This window comes from Rhinoderma darwinii, chromosome 4 (assembly GCF_050947455.1).
Source record: "Rhinoderma darwinii isolate aRhiDar2 chromosome 4, aRhiDar2.hap1, whole genome shotgun sequence".
NCBI classification, from domain to species: Eukaryota; Metazoa; Chordata; class Amphibia; order Anura; family Rhinodermatidae; genus Rhinoderma; species Rhinoderma darwinii.
Window position 1 is genome coordinate 144635208 of NC_134690.1, and position 14666 is coordinate 144649873.

A 14666-nucleotide genomic window follows, 5' to 3' on the forward strand; every position below is an offset into this window, starting at 1 on the left:
TAGATAGATAGATAGATAGATAGATAGATAGATAGATAGATAGATAGATAGATAGATAGATAGATAAATAGATAGAGATTCATATTTTATTTCCATAGCACTAAGGATGCCATTCATGGTATTAGATATAACATGTGGTCCAACAATTCTTATGAGAAAGCAGATTCTACATACAAAAAGGGAACAGGTATACCTTACAATTAGTATTCCATATTATACTGTTTCTGTGTCAGTAGACAAGAGCTAAGAAACTTCAGAACACAATTATAAGCATCTCTTTTTCTTCTTTGAAACTTGGACAGTTACTGAATTACAATGTCAGCACAGAACCATTTATACAAAAACTGCCAAGTGATTCCACTGATAAAGAGTACACCAGAGAATTCATAATAGGCCTCTGTGCTGTATAAGCCCTAATATAAGTCTCGTAGCTTCATGAAATAAATATTAGTCTTGTTGGAACAAACCTAAAATAGGGAGTAGGAAATATATATAGTCGAAAAGAAATGTAAGAAGAGTTTCTATATATATTTTTTTATTTTTTAAGTTCAATAGATTTAAAGTAATAGAGTAGAAATGAACAAAGAAACAAGCCTAATGCCCATCTTGTATTCTATCTAAACAAGGAACCACCATTATTTTTTACACATTGCATAAAGGTGCATTAAAAAAATGATCACCTGATTGTTAACAGAGATACAAACCCCTTTTCCGTACCATGCCGTGCATTTCCGATACTGGCAGGAGGTAATTCCTACAAAGCGCTTTACGTGTGCATTGCAGGGATGGCGCAAGCTCAAGACCAGAGCCTGTACCCTCAGTAGCAGGCGTCATACAACTACATAAGGACTTCAGTGTATTATAGAAGCGACCAAATGATCACATGTTCAAGTCCCATTGTGTGACTAAAAAATATAGTAAAAAAATGTAAATGCGATTTATAGAAAAATAAATAAATATACAAAGTAAAAAAACAGACCCTCCCCCCAAATTCTTTGTGCTCCAAAATGGTACCAATGAAAGCTAAAATTGGTCCCGCACAACATAAGCCCTCAAAAACGTTTGTTTACAGAAAAATAAAAATGTTATGTTTTTTGGATTACAGCAACACAAAAACAATATATTTTTTTTCTAGGGCACTAGGCAGGGACGTTCCCTTTCCACGTTGCTCTTTTTCTTACTGAAAGAAGTCCTTGCATGTTTAATTAGAATGACAAAGGAGCTAAGAGGATTTCAGTACAGGGTCCACGCGAAAAAAAGAGCATTATATGCTGATGACATGTTATTATTTTTTTGTGGGAATTCATTAGATAAGGCCTTTGAAATGGTAGATAGCTTTGGCACTTTTTGGGCTTGAAAATAAACTGGGGGGGGGGGGGGGGGAATCACGAATTATGTTAATTGTTCAAAATGAAACAATCCTTACATGTATGGCAGAGTTTCACCAAATCTGGTCAAAATTATCTTTCTACCACAAATTATCTTCAAAACTCTCCAATTTGAGAGTATTGAGAAAAGGCGTTCGAACAGTACGTAAGAGAGTTTTGCAATTGCCAATCTGAAATGGGGGTTTTGCTCTACCAGAGTAAAGAACATAATTTCTGACTGTACAGCTGGATTTACACACACGCACGCACGCATGCACACGCGCACACACGCATGCGCACACGCACGCACACACACACACACACACATTTCTTTTCAGTGCGCATTGGATATTGGCATCCGTGTGCTTTGCGTGTGGCAGAGGCGTAGCTAGGTTCTCCAGCACCCGGGGCAAAGATTCAGTTTGGCGCCCCCCTCCAACCTCTTTCCCGACATCTTCTTCCCCCTTGCCGTGTTTGTTTTCTCTACCAATCGACGTGTCATTTATTTTTATGTAACGCGAGCATAAAAACATTTGTACATTTTACAAGCAATATGGTTCTATACACAACACCAGAACCAAGCTCATTACTTATATCCAGCACCAGAACCAAGCTCATTACATACAGTGAAGGAAATAAGTATTTGATCCCTTGCTGATTTTGTAAGTTTGCCCACTGTCAAAGTCATGAACAGTCTAGAATTTTTAGGCTAGGTTAATTTTACCAGTGAGAGATAGATTATATATATATATATATATATATATATAAAAAAAAGAAAATCACATAGTCAAAATTATATATATTTATTTGCATTGTGCACAGAGAAATAAGTATTTGATCCCCTACCAACCATTAAGAGTTCAGCCTCCTCCAGACCAGTTACACGCTCCAAATCAACTTTGTGCCTGCATTAAAGACAGCTGTCTTAAATGGTCACCTGTATAAAAGACTCCTGTCCACAGACTCAATTAATCAGTCTGACTCTAACCTCTACAACATGGGCAAGACCAAAGAGCTTTCTAAGGATGTCAGGGACAAGATCATAGACCTGCACAAGGCTGGAATGGGCTACAAAACCATAAGTAAGACGCTGGGTGAGAAGGAGACAACTGTTGGTGCAATAGTAAGAAAATGGAAGACATACAAAATGACTGTCAATCGACATTGATCTGGGGCTCCATGCAAAATCTCACCTCATGGGGTATCCTTGATCCTGAGGAAGGTGAGAGCTCAGCCAAAAACTACACGGGGGGAACTTGTTAATGATCTCAAGGCAGCTGGGACCACAGTCACCAAGAAAACCATTGGTAACACATTACGCCTTAATGGATTAAAATCCTGCAGTGCCCGCAGGGTCCCCCTGCTCAAGAAGGCACATGTACAGGCCCATCTGAAGTTTGCAAATGAACATCTGGATGATTCTGAGAGTGATTGGGAGAAGGTTCTGTGGTCAGATGAGACTAAAATTGAGCTCTTTGGCATTAACTCAACTCGCCGTGTTTGGAGGAAGAGAAATGCTGCCTATGACCCAAAGAACACCGTTCCCACTGTCAAGCATGGAGGTGGAAACATTATGTTTTGGGGGTGTTTCTCTGCTAAGGGCACAGGACTACTTCACCGCATCAATGGGAGAATGGATGGAGCCATGTACCGTCAAATCCTGAGTGACAACCTCCTTCCCTCCACCAGGACATTAAAAATGGCTCATGGATGGGTCTTCCAGCACGACAATGACCCGAAACATACAGCCAAGGCAACAAAGGAGTGGCTCAAAAAGAAGCACATTAAGGTCATGGAGTGGCCTAACCAGTCTCCAGACCTTAATCCCATCGAAAACTTATGGAGGGAGCTGAAGATCCGAGTTGCCAAGCGACAGCCTCGAAATCTTAATGATTTACAGATGATCTGCAAAGAGGAGTGGGCCAAAATTCCATCTAACATGTGTGCAAACCTCATCATCAACTACAAAAAACGTCTGACTGCTGTGCTTGCCAACAAGGGTTTTGCCACCAAGTATTAAGTCTTGTTTGCCAAAGGGATCAAATACTTATTTCTCTGTGCACAATGCAAATAAATATACAGGGTGGGCCATTTATATGGATACACCTAAATAAAATGGGAATGGTTGGTGATATTAACTTCCTGTTTGTGGCACATTAGTATATGGGAGGCGGGAAACTTTTCAAGCTGGGTGTTGACCATGGCGGCCATTTTGAAGTCGGCCATTTTGTATCCAACTTTAGTTTTTCAATGGGAAGAGGGTCATGTGACACATCAAACTTATCAAGAATTTCACAAGAAAAACAATGGTGTGCTTGGTTTTAACGTTACTTTATTCTTTCACTTTTACTTTTAAAGTTTCCCCCCTCCCATATACTAATGTGCCACAAACAGGAAGTTAATATCACCAACCATTCCCATTCTATTTAGGTGTATCCATATAAATGGCCCACCCTGTATATAATTTTGACAATTGATTTTCATTATTTTTTTAAATATAATCTATCTCTGACTGGTAAAATTAACCTAGCCTAAAAATTCTAGACTGTTCATGTCTTTGACAGTGGGCAAACTTACAAAATCAGCAAGGGATCAAATACATATTTCCTTCACTGTATATACAACACCAGCACAAATACAGCTCAATTTAGTGCAACCCCTGCCGTATAGGTGTGTACGGCGTAAAACTACAGCTCCCAACATGGCCCAAACAATGATAAGGATATGCTGGGAGATGCCGTTTCACAAAAAATAAATCCTATCATAATCATACCACCCATCATCTCGCTGCAGATCATACAGTGACTACAGTGCTGATTAGAGGCAGAATAAACATTTACATTAAGTGACTCACCGGTGACGTCTCAGATTCTAGTTCTTTTTCTCCATCTGGTCCAAACCTCTATGATGAATTCTCCCGGTCACAGGCCATTTCTGCAGTTTGCCGCTCAGATGTCTTCAGCTTCTCACTTTACCAACATTTCTGCACCTATAAATAAATATAAAGTTATCATTATACCACACACTACGCCCCTAAATATAATAGCGCCATACACTGCACCTCTAATTATAATAGCACCATACACTGTATCACACACACACACACACACACACACACACACACACACACACACACACACACACACTGTGCCCCCTGTAGATAGTGCTTGCCATAGAGCCCCTGTAGATAGTGCCCCCATATAGACCACCCCTGTATATAGTGTCCCACAAATAACTCCCCCTATAGTACTCTACAGGTAGCCCACCCCTGTATATAGCCCCCTGTAGATATAGCCCACCCTTGTACATAGTGCTCTACAGATAGTCCAACCATGTATGTAGCCCCCCTGTAGATATAGCCCACCCCTGTATATAGTGTTTCAGATAGCCCACCCCTGTATATAGCCCCCCTTGTACATATAGTCCACCCCTGTATATAGTGCTCCACTAGATAGTCCACCCTTGTATATAGTGCTCCACAGATAGCCCACCCCTGTATATACTATATACAAGGGTGGGCTATCTGTGGAGCACTATATACAGGGGTGGACTATATATACAAGGGGGCTATATACAGGGGTGGGCTTTCTGTGGAGCACTATAGGGGGAGCTATTTGTGGGATACTATATACAGGGGTGGGCTATATCTACAGGGGGACTATATACAGGGGTGGGCTGAATCTACAGGGGGGCCATATCTACAGGGGGACCATATCTACAGGGGGACCATATCTACAGGGGTGGGCTATACACAGGGCTGGGCTATACACAGGGCTGGGCTATATCTACAGGGCTGGGCTATATCTACAGGGCTGGGCTATATCTACAGGGGTGGGCTATATCTACAGGGGTGGGCTATATACAGGGGTGGGCTATATCTACAGGGCTGGGCTATATCTACAGGGGTGGGCTATATCTACAGGTCTGGGCTATATCTACAGGGCTGGGCTATATCTACAGGGGTGGGCTATATCTACAGGGGTGGGCTATATCTACAGGGGTGAGCTATATCTACAGGGGGTGGGCTATATACAGGGGGACTATATCTACAGGGGGGCTATATCTACAGGGGGTGGGCTATATACAGGGGGACTATATCTACAGGGGGCTATATGCTGGGTTGGGCTATCTATGGAGCACCATATACAGGGGTGGGCTATAGCTACAGGAGGGGCTATATAGTATATAGCCCCCTGTAGATATAGCCCACCCCTGTATATGGTGCTCCATAGATAGCCCACCCCAGTATATAGCCCCCCCTGTAGATATAGCCCCCCCTGTAGATATAGCCCACCCCTGTAGATATAGCCCACCCCTGTAGATATAGCCCACCCCTGTATATGGTGCTCCATAGATAGCCCAACCCAGCATATAGCCCCCCTGTAGATATAGTCCCCCTGTATATAGCCCACCCCTGTAGATATAGCCCCCCTGTAGATATAGTCCCCCTGTATATAGCCCACCCCCTGTAGATATAGCCCCCCTGTAGATATAGCCCACCCCTGTAGATAGACACCCCCCGTAGATAAAGCCCCCCTGTAGATAAAGGCCCCCCCCCCCAGTGTAGACAAAGTCGTCCCCCCTGTATATACACTTCTATTACAATTTAAAACAAAACAAAAAAAAACTATTCAAACTCACCTTATTCCCGCTCCCACGCCGGCCAGCAGCCATGGAGACCTGCTCTCTTCTGCGCAGGTCTCCAGGGGGTTGAACACAGCATCTATGAAAGGCGCTGATTGGCTGGGCAGGATGACTTTCCCTGTCAATCAGCGTCTTTCATCGACGGAAACTTCACTGGTACAAAAGGTACCAGTTGCTTCATTCGTGGAAAGGCGCTGAATGGCCGGGCACGGAACGTGCCCGGTCATTCATTGCTTCTAATTGTACCTGTGTCCTTGCGACACAGGTACAAATATAGTGCAGGAGGAGGTGGCGCTGGCGCCCCCATCTGAGCTGCGCCCGGGGGAACGTGCCCCGCCCGCCCCCCCCTAGCTACGCCCCTGGCGTGTGGCATGCATTTTTCACATCCATGCAAGCACTTTTTTTAAAATTTATTTCTCTGCTTTTCAATGTATTTGATGCGTGAAACACGGACAGCACATGGATGAGCGACTGGGTAACGCACCAATATAGGACATGCAGTGAGTTTCAAGCAACGGATACTCCCTGCATGAAAAACAACATATGTGTCACATTGAATTGCACGGGTCCGTGTGCTGTGAGTGATTTCAATGCACTGCACACAGACGAGTATTACGCTCGTCTAAATGAGCCCTAAGTAGAGTGGAGAGTATCTACAAGTAGCGTCAGGGGCGTAGCTAAAGGCTCATGGGCCCCGATGCAAAAGTTCTTATTGGCCCCCCCCCCCGCAAACTCCTCATGTTAGTGTTCGCCTCTGCACCGGCTAACACTAAGCCGTGCCTTAGCAATGGATGCTGTCAATCAGCCGGCGGCCATTACTAAGGCGGTAGTAATATAGTTTTAAAAAAAAACACAAAGACATAGAAAAAATATTTTATTGAAATTAAAAAAAAACACACAACCCTCATTAACCATTTTATTGATAATAAAAAAAAAAACCATCATCGAAGTAGTCCTGGAATCCGCCGTAGTCCAACGACCGAACCTGTAAGAAAACACACAAGAAAAACGATTAGTAACCCATGTTAGGCTTAGATACAGGGCCCATGTGTGATACTGTCTGTTCGACCCTGTATCTAAGCCTACCACAACGTAGGCTTAGATACAGGGTCCAGCAGACAGTAATCTTATACAGTGTGGTAGGCTTATATACAGGGCCCATCAGACAGGATCACACATGGGCCATGTATCTAAGCCTACCATGTGATTGGCTAAGATACAGGGCCCAGCAGACAGGATCACACAATCTGTGATCCTGTCTCATGGGCCTCCTAAGCCTGCTACATCGTAGGCTTAGGGGTTGTGCAGTCCCTAAACATTGATGGCCTATCCACAGGACAGGCCATCAATAGCTGATGTGTCTCCCGGGACCCGCAAATCAGCTGTTTTGAAGGGGCCGCAGCACTCGTACGAGATCTGCTTCCCCTTCATTTCACTACTCGCTCACACTGTGAATCGCCGACACCGATTCACAGTGTGACCGGAATGAAGTGACCGGAATGAAGGGGAGCAGCTCTCGTACGAGTGCTGCGGCCCCTTCAAAACAGCTGATTGGCGGGTCCCGGGAGTCAGACCCCGCCAGTCAGGGCTAATCTTACCTTCCTCTTCTGCCGCGGCGGTAGTTCTGTCGTCTCGATGCTGTGCGCGGCGCACAGCGCTGTGACATCATGCGCTGCGCACAGCGCTTGACGTCAGGACCTCCGCTGCGATCCGGAACCAGGAAGGTAAGTAAAGTCTGTTACTATAGTAACAGGGGCCCGCGGCCCGAGTTACTATAGTAACTTTTTATTGATGTGGTGCGGGGGGCTGTGGGCCCCCCTGGCTTCAGGGCCTGGTCGCAATTGCGACCGCTGCGACCCCTATAGCTACGCCAGTGAATAGCGTTTCTGTCTGTGCATGTCCATGCATTATATGGACAGCTCATTGATTTCAATGGGCACCATGTAATGCTTAATTTCCCATGTGGTGGCACTATACAGCTGCTACCATATTCCCCGCAGATTACAACTGATCACTGTGGGACACCTGTGGGACACTATTTTCAGGGCACCTTTTTGCCCAAAAGGATTTGTCCAAACAGGCAGTACTGTTAAATGCTGCACAGTAGCTTCCTGATTCAACCTGTTTTACTTATATACATGTCAATGCCTCATTTCCTTTTGTGTCCTTATTAGATTAGTAGCGGTTTAAAATAATGTTTGAATTTAAGGCTTTGATTAAACTCTTTTAGATTTAGAATTATTCTTAATTTAACTGTTTGAAGTAACCAAGCAGCCACAGCTCTAAAAATCAATAAGGTCCATGCAGCAACACTACCATATTCTACTGACAGCTATTGAGCTTGACTTTAATGAACCATTATATGCATTAGCAACAGAGTGCTAAATATTCTATAATCGTACCACATCAACAAGAAATCCTTGACATTTTGAGGAGATAATGTATCTGCGAGATGTGAATGGTAATTGTCCAGCCCTAAATGAGTCTATTAGCGCTAATGAGTAGTTTTGCTTCTCCATCAGATAGCTCTATTTTTAGGTCAGAGGTAGACAGGGCATCTGCAGTTATGTAGAGTACAAGAAATGAGTACTGAATGCGTTATACTTGTAGTCTTGACTTTATTAGAAACAAAGAATTACAATCCCCTTTGGGCAACAAAACCAATTAAATGTCAGAAACAGACAATGAAATTATGTCAAATAATACAGCGCCCATATAATACATTTCAGTGCTGTATGTGTCATCTCACCTCACTTAGAAATAAATCTGCGAGTGCTGATTCTGTCTGAATACATCCAATTACTATACCTGTGCCTCATCCTTGAACCTTAAAACATAATAGATTTGCTGGAGATACACATACATGTCCAGGTTGCGTCCTTACACAAGAACGTACCAATCTCATTTTTAGGCCCGCTAACATATCAATTTATTATTTCATTATTAGAAAAGGGAGAAGGGACTATTAAATTGCTCTTAAGTAATGTCCCTTTAGTGACAGAGATAACAATGTGAAAATGTGAAATGCACTGTGCTCCCAACTATAAATTAATGATTTATAAATATTCTAGTTTTCGGTGGATTTTGAATTTAATATTATATTAATATAATAGGCAGTGCGGCACAAACCCTGGGGCACTTTTAATTTTTTTCCGAGAGCTGGAGAGAGGAAAACGTGTGCGCACATGCGCGCGCATGCCCTCACTCACTCTTTAGCTCTCAGCAGACAAGGACGACAAGACTGTGTGTTCTTTCATGAAATCATGGGAGCTTGTCTGCCTAGAGCTGAAGAGTGAGTGAGAGCGTGCGTGTGCGTGCACAGCTCCGAGCTGGGCGTGCGCGCGCACATGCCCTCCTCTCTCCAGCTCTTGCTGTGACACTGTCCGTAGCTGTTTGGACAGCGTCACAGCGATGTTACATGCCCCCTTGTCAATTGCACGCCCCATTGACAGTTCAGGGGGTTATTTAAATATCGGACGTCAAATAAAACGGCACCGATATCTAAATAACGGAGGAGGATAGGAAAAAAAATTAAAGCGCCCCAGGGTTTGTGCAGCCCTGCCTATTACATGCTACATTCAGCTGCACATGTATGGGCAGGTGAAAGGTTCTCTTTAAAGGGTAATGCATTGGTTTGAAGGGGTATTTTTACCTCAGACACATAAATGGTCACACATCTGAAAACTATCTCTAGAACCGTCTCCCCTGACTCCCGTCCTACCCTCTATTGCTGGTTTACGGACACTGAGTAATGCTATGCTACGCTGTTACCGTAAGTCCCATTAATTTCTAGTAAGTAAAAAATGCTCTCGTCGGTTTCTGGAAAACCCAGTTACTGAGTAAATCAGTGGCCCACACCCAGCGACAGCAGCAGAAGGTAGATGGGGGTCAGAGTGCCCAGTTCTAGAGATAGGTACGTGTCCGAGAGGTCAGATCCCCATCTATCAGCTATTCTGCTGATGCATTTCAGAAGGCCGGCTTGATGCTTCATCAAGCACTTTTGATTTTAGTAAATAGTAAAAAAGGGTATCTCCTGCTGTTTGCTGCTGATTTGTTCCCCGATGACACTTTTCTGGTGGTAGTTTGTATTGGCAATCACCTAAATGGTTTTCAACATGCGTGGTCAATTCTCTGGTCTTCTCCTGCCTTTTCCTTACAGTTCCAGTCTAAACAAAAAAAGACATGGAGCCCCCATTCTCATGATCAAATATATAGATATTGCGGTTCTCCCCTGTGGCCCATAGAAGGAATTCCTCTATGAAGTCTGTATGCCCCAACAGTTCATATGTACAGGGGTTGTCCTTGTGAGACAACCCCTTTAAGGGCAAAGAATTCAGCTTACATTTACGAATTAAGTCAGTTAATATAGTCTTGACACAACTGAATGACGCGTAAGGAAGAACTTTGACCTGTTTTTATTTCTTTGGGTATTTTTAGATTTTTTTTGCACTGACAAATTCACATACATTTCACCCATTGACCTCAATAATTATGAAGCTGATGAAGATTTCAGCACTTAGTCATCAGTTTGAGTCATATAGAAATGAATTTGATGTGTCTATGGATCTGCCATGATCCATTTATTTGAGGGTATGTTCACACAGGCTATTATCAGACGTTTTTCGGGCCATAAACGTCCCGAAAATACAGCTGAAAAATCGAAAGCAGAATGCCTACAAACATCTGCTCATTGATTTAATTGGGAAATACGGCGTTCTTTTCCGTCGCGGCGTTATTCTACACCTCACTTTCAAAAGACGGCGCGTAAAAAGACGCCCGATAAAAAGAAGTGCACGTCACTTCTTGAGCAGTTTTTGGAGCTGTTTTTCATTGGACTCAATAGAAAAACAGCTCCAAAAAAACGGAGCGAAAAACGCTAGTTTGATTAAAAAACGGCTGAAATTCAGGAGCTGTTTTCCCTTGAAAACAGCTCTGTATTTTCAGCCGCATTTTGTTAACTCATACCCTAAAAGACAATACACTGCAAAAAATAGCTGTTTAAATCTAACTTTACTTCTATAATACAGATTCTATGTAATGGCAGGGGGTAGGGAGACGGACAAGTGAGCCCTAATCTACCCGCCACTCTGTCCCTGCCTACTTGCAACGACCCGCCCTAGGCGACGGGGTACAACTGGGCGGCGGTCCCTGCGCTCAGTAAGTGCACGACAAACACGACAAACATACAAGGAACACAAGCAAGGAAAAGGGGCCGTTGCCCACGGCAACACCGTGAGCAACCAGAGTGGTGAACGAGCCGAGTCAAGCCAGGAGTGTGCGAGGTACAAAACGAAAAGCAGAAGAGTAGTCGGTAAGCCAGGGTCTGTATGGAGCAGGATCAAAAATAGCAGGAGCTGTAGCTGGGCCAGGAAACCACAAGGAAAGAATCACAAGCAATAACAAGCACCGAGGGACAGGAAGTGCAGGCTTAAATAGACCGAGGGCGGGAGCTAGCTGAGTCTGGCCAGGTTACGATAGGCTCTCCCACTCCTAAGCCTGCCAGCCTGAATGGTGGAAGCAGGAGTCAGTCTCAGGGATGTATTCTCAGGTGCTGACTGATTAGTTCTGGGAGTTAACCCCGCTGTGCCTGGCAGATCCTTTACATTCTATGTTACTCTGTGCAGAGTGTGTAGTGCTAAACAACAAGCTGTGACATGGTTAAATACAGGTCATATACACACTCTTACAATTCTAGATTTTAATTTATCATGGCCTAAATAACAGTTGTTTGGTCCTTACCAAGTTCTATAGATACACAAATAACCTCTGGTGACAACAACCCCCCCCCCCCTTCCCCAAAAAACTGATTTCAATATGCAGTAATCTTTTTCAAAAGGCAAACCAACTTTTAGAAACCAGGTGGAATATAAAAGAATTCCGGATCATTTAGAACCAACTTTAGAAACAATAAATATCAGTAAATGTTTTCTGTAGGAGTTTATTAGTCTCTCACATCGTTTTGCCCACTCTTTTTTACAACATTTCTTCCATTTATTTGTTTATGCACTTTATGATCTTAAAGCGTTTATCCATTTTCAGCAAATTAATGTTACTTTTATGTGTAATTAAAAGTTATCCAATTTTCCGATATACTTTCTTTATAAATTTCTCACGATTATCAAGATCTCTGCTGGCTGTTATTCATTAGAAACATTCATTGTTTACTTCCATGGATAAAAGTTTGCCCATGGTCATGTGATAGACATACGTGTACGGCTTGTTAGAACACACAGCTCTGATACACAAACAATTAATGTTCCTACTTAATAACAAGCAGCAGATGTATACTGATGTGTACCAGCCTGACAGAGGCCAAAAGGACACTCTTTTGGCCTCTGTCGATCTAATGCAGCCCTAAGGACACGTTTATTCATGTATGTTGGGAGCTTTCCCGACATACTGTACATGATAAATGTAGTTCAGAAACGCAATGTGATGAATAAAAAGATAAAATTGGAGGAGGGTATTCCTTCTTTTTCTTCTTTTCCATGACTGTTATAATGGGTATATGGATGCAATCTAATGGAATAGCAAACATATACTGAGGTGTTGTATTTACTTTGATCAGATAAGTTTGGGTTCACACTGGAATTATTTCTATAAAAAGTAAACTAAAGGAACTAATATCATGCATGTGCGATATGCTAGTGGGTGCAACCAGGGCTGCCATCAGGGCGGTACTAGTGGTACTGCAGTCAGGGGCCCGGCCACAAGGTTAAAAAAAAAAGGGGCCAGCCGGACTGGCGAAACCCCACAGACCTGCTGTAACTTCTCTCTCTCCTGGCAGGCTGTCAGGAGAGGGAGAACAGTAATAGTAATAATAAAACGAGAAAGGAACGGACCCTGCAATGCAATGGCCCGTTATGTGAAGTAACTTACGCTTGGGCCCTGAGAGGAAGATGCTGCATGAGCAGGAAACAGAAGCTCCGTATGGAGGTAGCCGCCTACCAGACAGGGAGGATGGAGGAAGAAGGAAGAGCTGGAGTGAAGCAGTGACACACCGCTCTCCTCCCCTCCTGCCTGCAACTTCTACCAGGCAGCTGATGAAGATTTTGCTCAGGGCAGGTAAGAAATTTTAACGTTATGTGTGGGGGAGGGGGGATTCTTTACAAATAGTTTTTGTAGGGGAGGGGGGACTTACCTGTAAATGCTATATATGGGTGAGGGGATTTGTGTAAAACTTTTTTTGTGGCGGTGGGTGGGACTTGGCTGTGAATGCTATGTGTGGGGGAAGGGATTCATTATAAAATTTTTTTGGGGAGGGGGAACTTAACTGTTAGACTTTGTAAAATCACATAGAGTATCTGCCCTGTGCGCCGCAGGGATTTCCGGGCGAAAATCCACACCAAACTGTGGTGCAGTTTTTCCACTGTGGAAACTGCAGCATTTAGCCAGCAGGCCGACCTCCTGGGATAACGTTTCATGCCAGGGGACCGCTGCAGCCTATGATTGGCCTGTGATTGGCTGCAGCGGCCGTCACATGAGTTGAAGCGTCATCCCAGGAGGTCGGCCTGGAGGAAGAAACACAGACTCCTGAGTAAGTATAAGATTATTTTATTTTGAGTTGCGTTTTTTACAGCAGAATTGCTGCGAACCCGCCTCAAAAAGCGCAACAACTGCTATTTGCTGCGGGTTTTACCTCCCCATTGAATTCAACAGGGAATACCGGCAACAAATAAGCAGCGTTTACGCAAATACAATTGACATGCTTCGGTATAGAACTCTTCACCGCAGGTCAATTTCTGAGCGTTTTTTCCGCGCAGTATTTACGCAACGTGTGAATGAGATTTGTTTTATCTCATCCACTTTGCTGGTACTGTATTGCCTGCAGATTTTTCGCAACGAATTCCACTGCGGAAAATCCGCAGTATTTACGCAACGTGTGAACTGACCCTAAATGTTATGTGTGGGGTGAGGAGATTCTGTTTTAAGGCTATGTACACATTTTGCTTTTTTTAAATAAAAATGTCTCTCAGTGTGTTTCTCAGTGTGTTTGGTGCAACTTTATAATTACATTTGTTCAAAATCTATTTTTACTTTTTTAAATACAGTTGCTTTATATCCTGTATACAGAGCAGCTGTATCGTGCACTGAGACCTGAATCTGTCAGGTCAGCGGGACTGAGGGTATGTTCACACGCTAGCTGTCATTTACGGCTGAAATGACAGCCTGTTTTCAGAAGAAAACAGCTGCGTAGTTTCAGCCGTAAATGCTCCTCCTCGTAATATACGAGGCGTCTGTGACACTCGTATATCTTGAGCTGCTCTTCATTGAGTTCAATGAAGAACGGCTCAAATTACGTGGCAAAGAAGTGCCCTGCACTTCTTTGCCAAGGCAGTCAATTCACGCGTCGTCGTTTGACAGCTGTCAAACGACGACGCGTATATTACAGGTCGTCTGCACAATACGTCGGCAAACCCATTCAAATGAATGGGCAGATGTTTGCCGACGTATTGTAGCCCTATTTTCAGACGTAAAACGAAGCATAATACGCCTCGTTTACGCCTGAAAATAGGTCGTGTGAACCCAGCCTGACAGGTTCAGTGACAGCGGTCGGATCAAGATGTTATCGATCACATCTTTGTACATAACTTAAAAGGGATCAGTAAGGCCGTGTTCCCACGTAGCGTAAACGCTGCGGAATTTCCATAACGG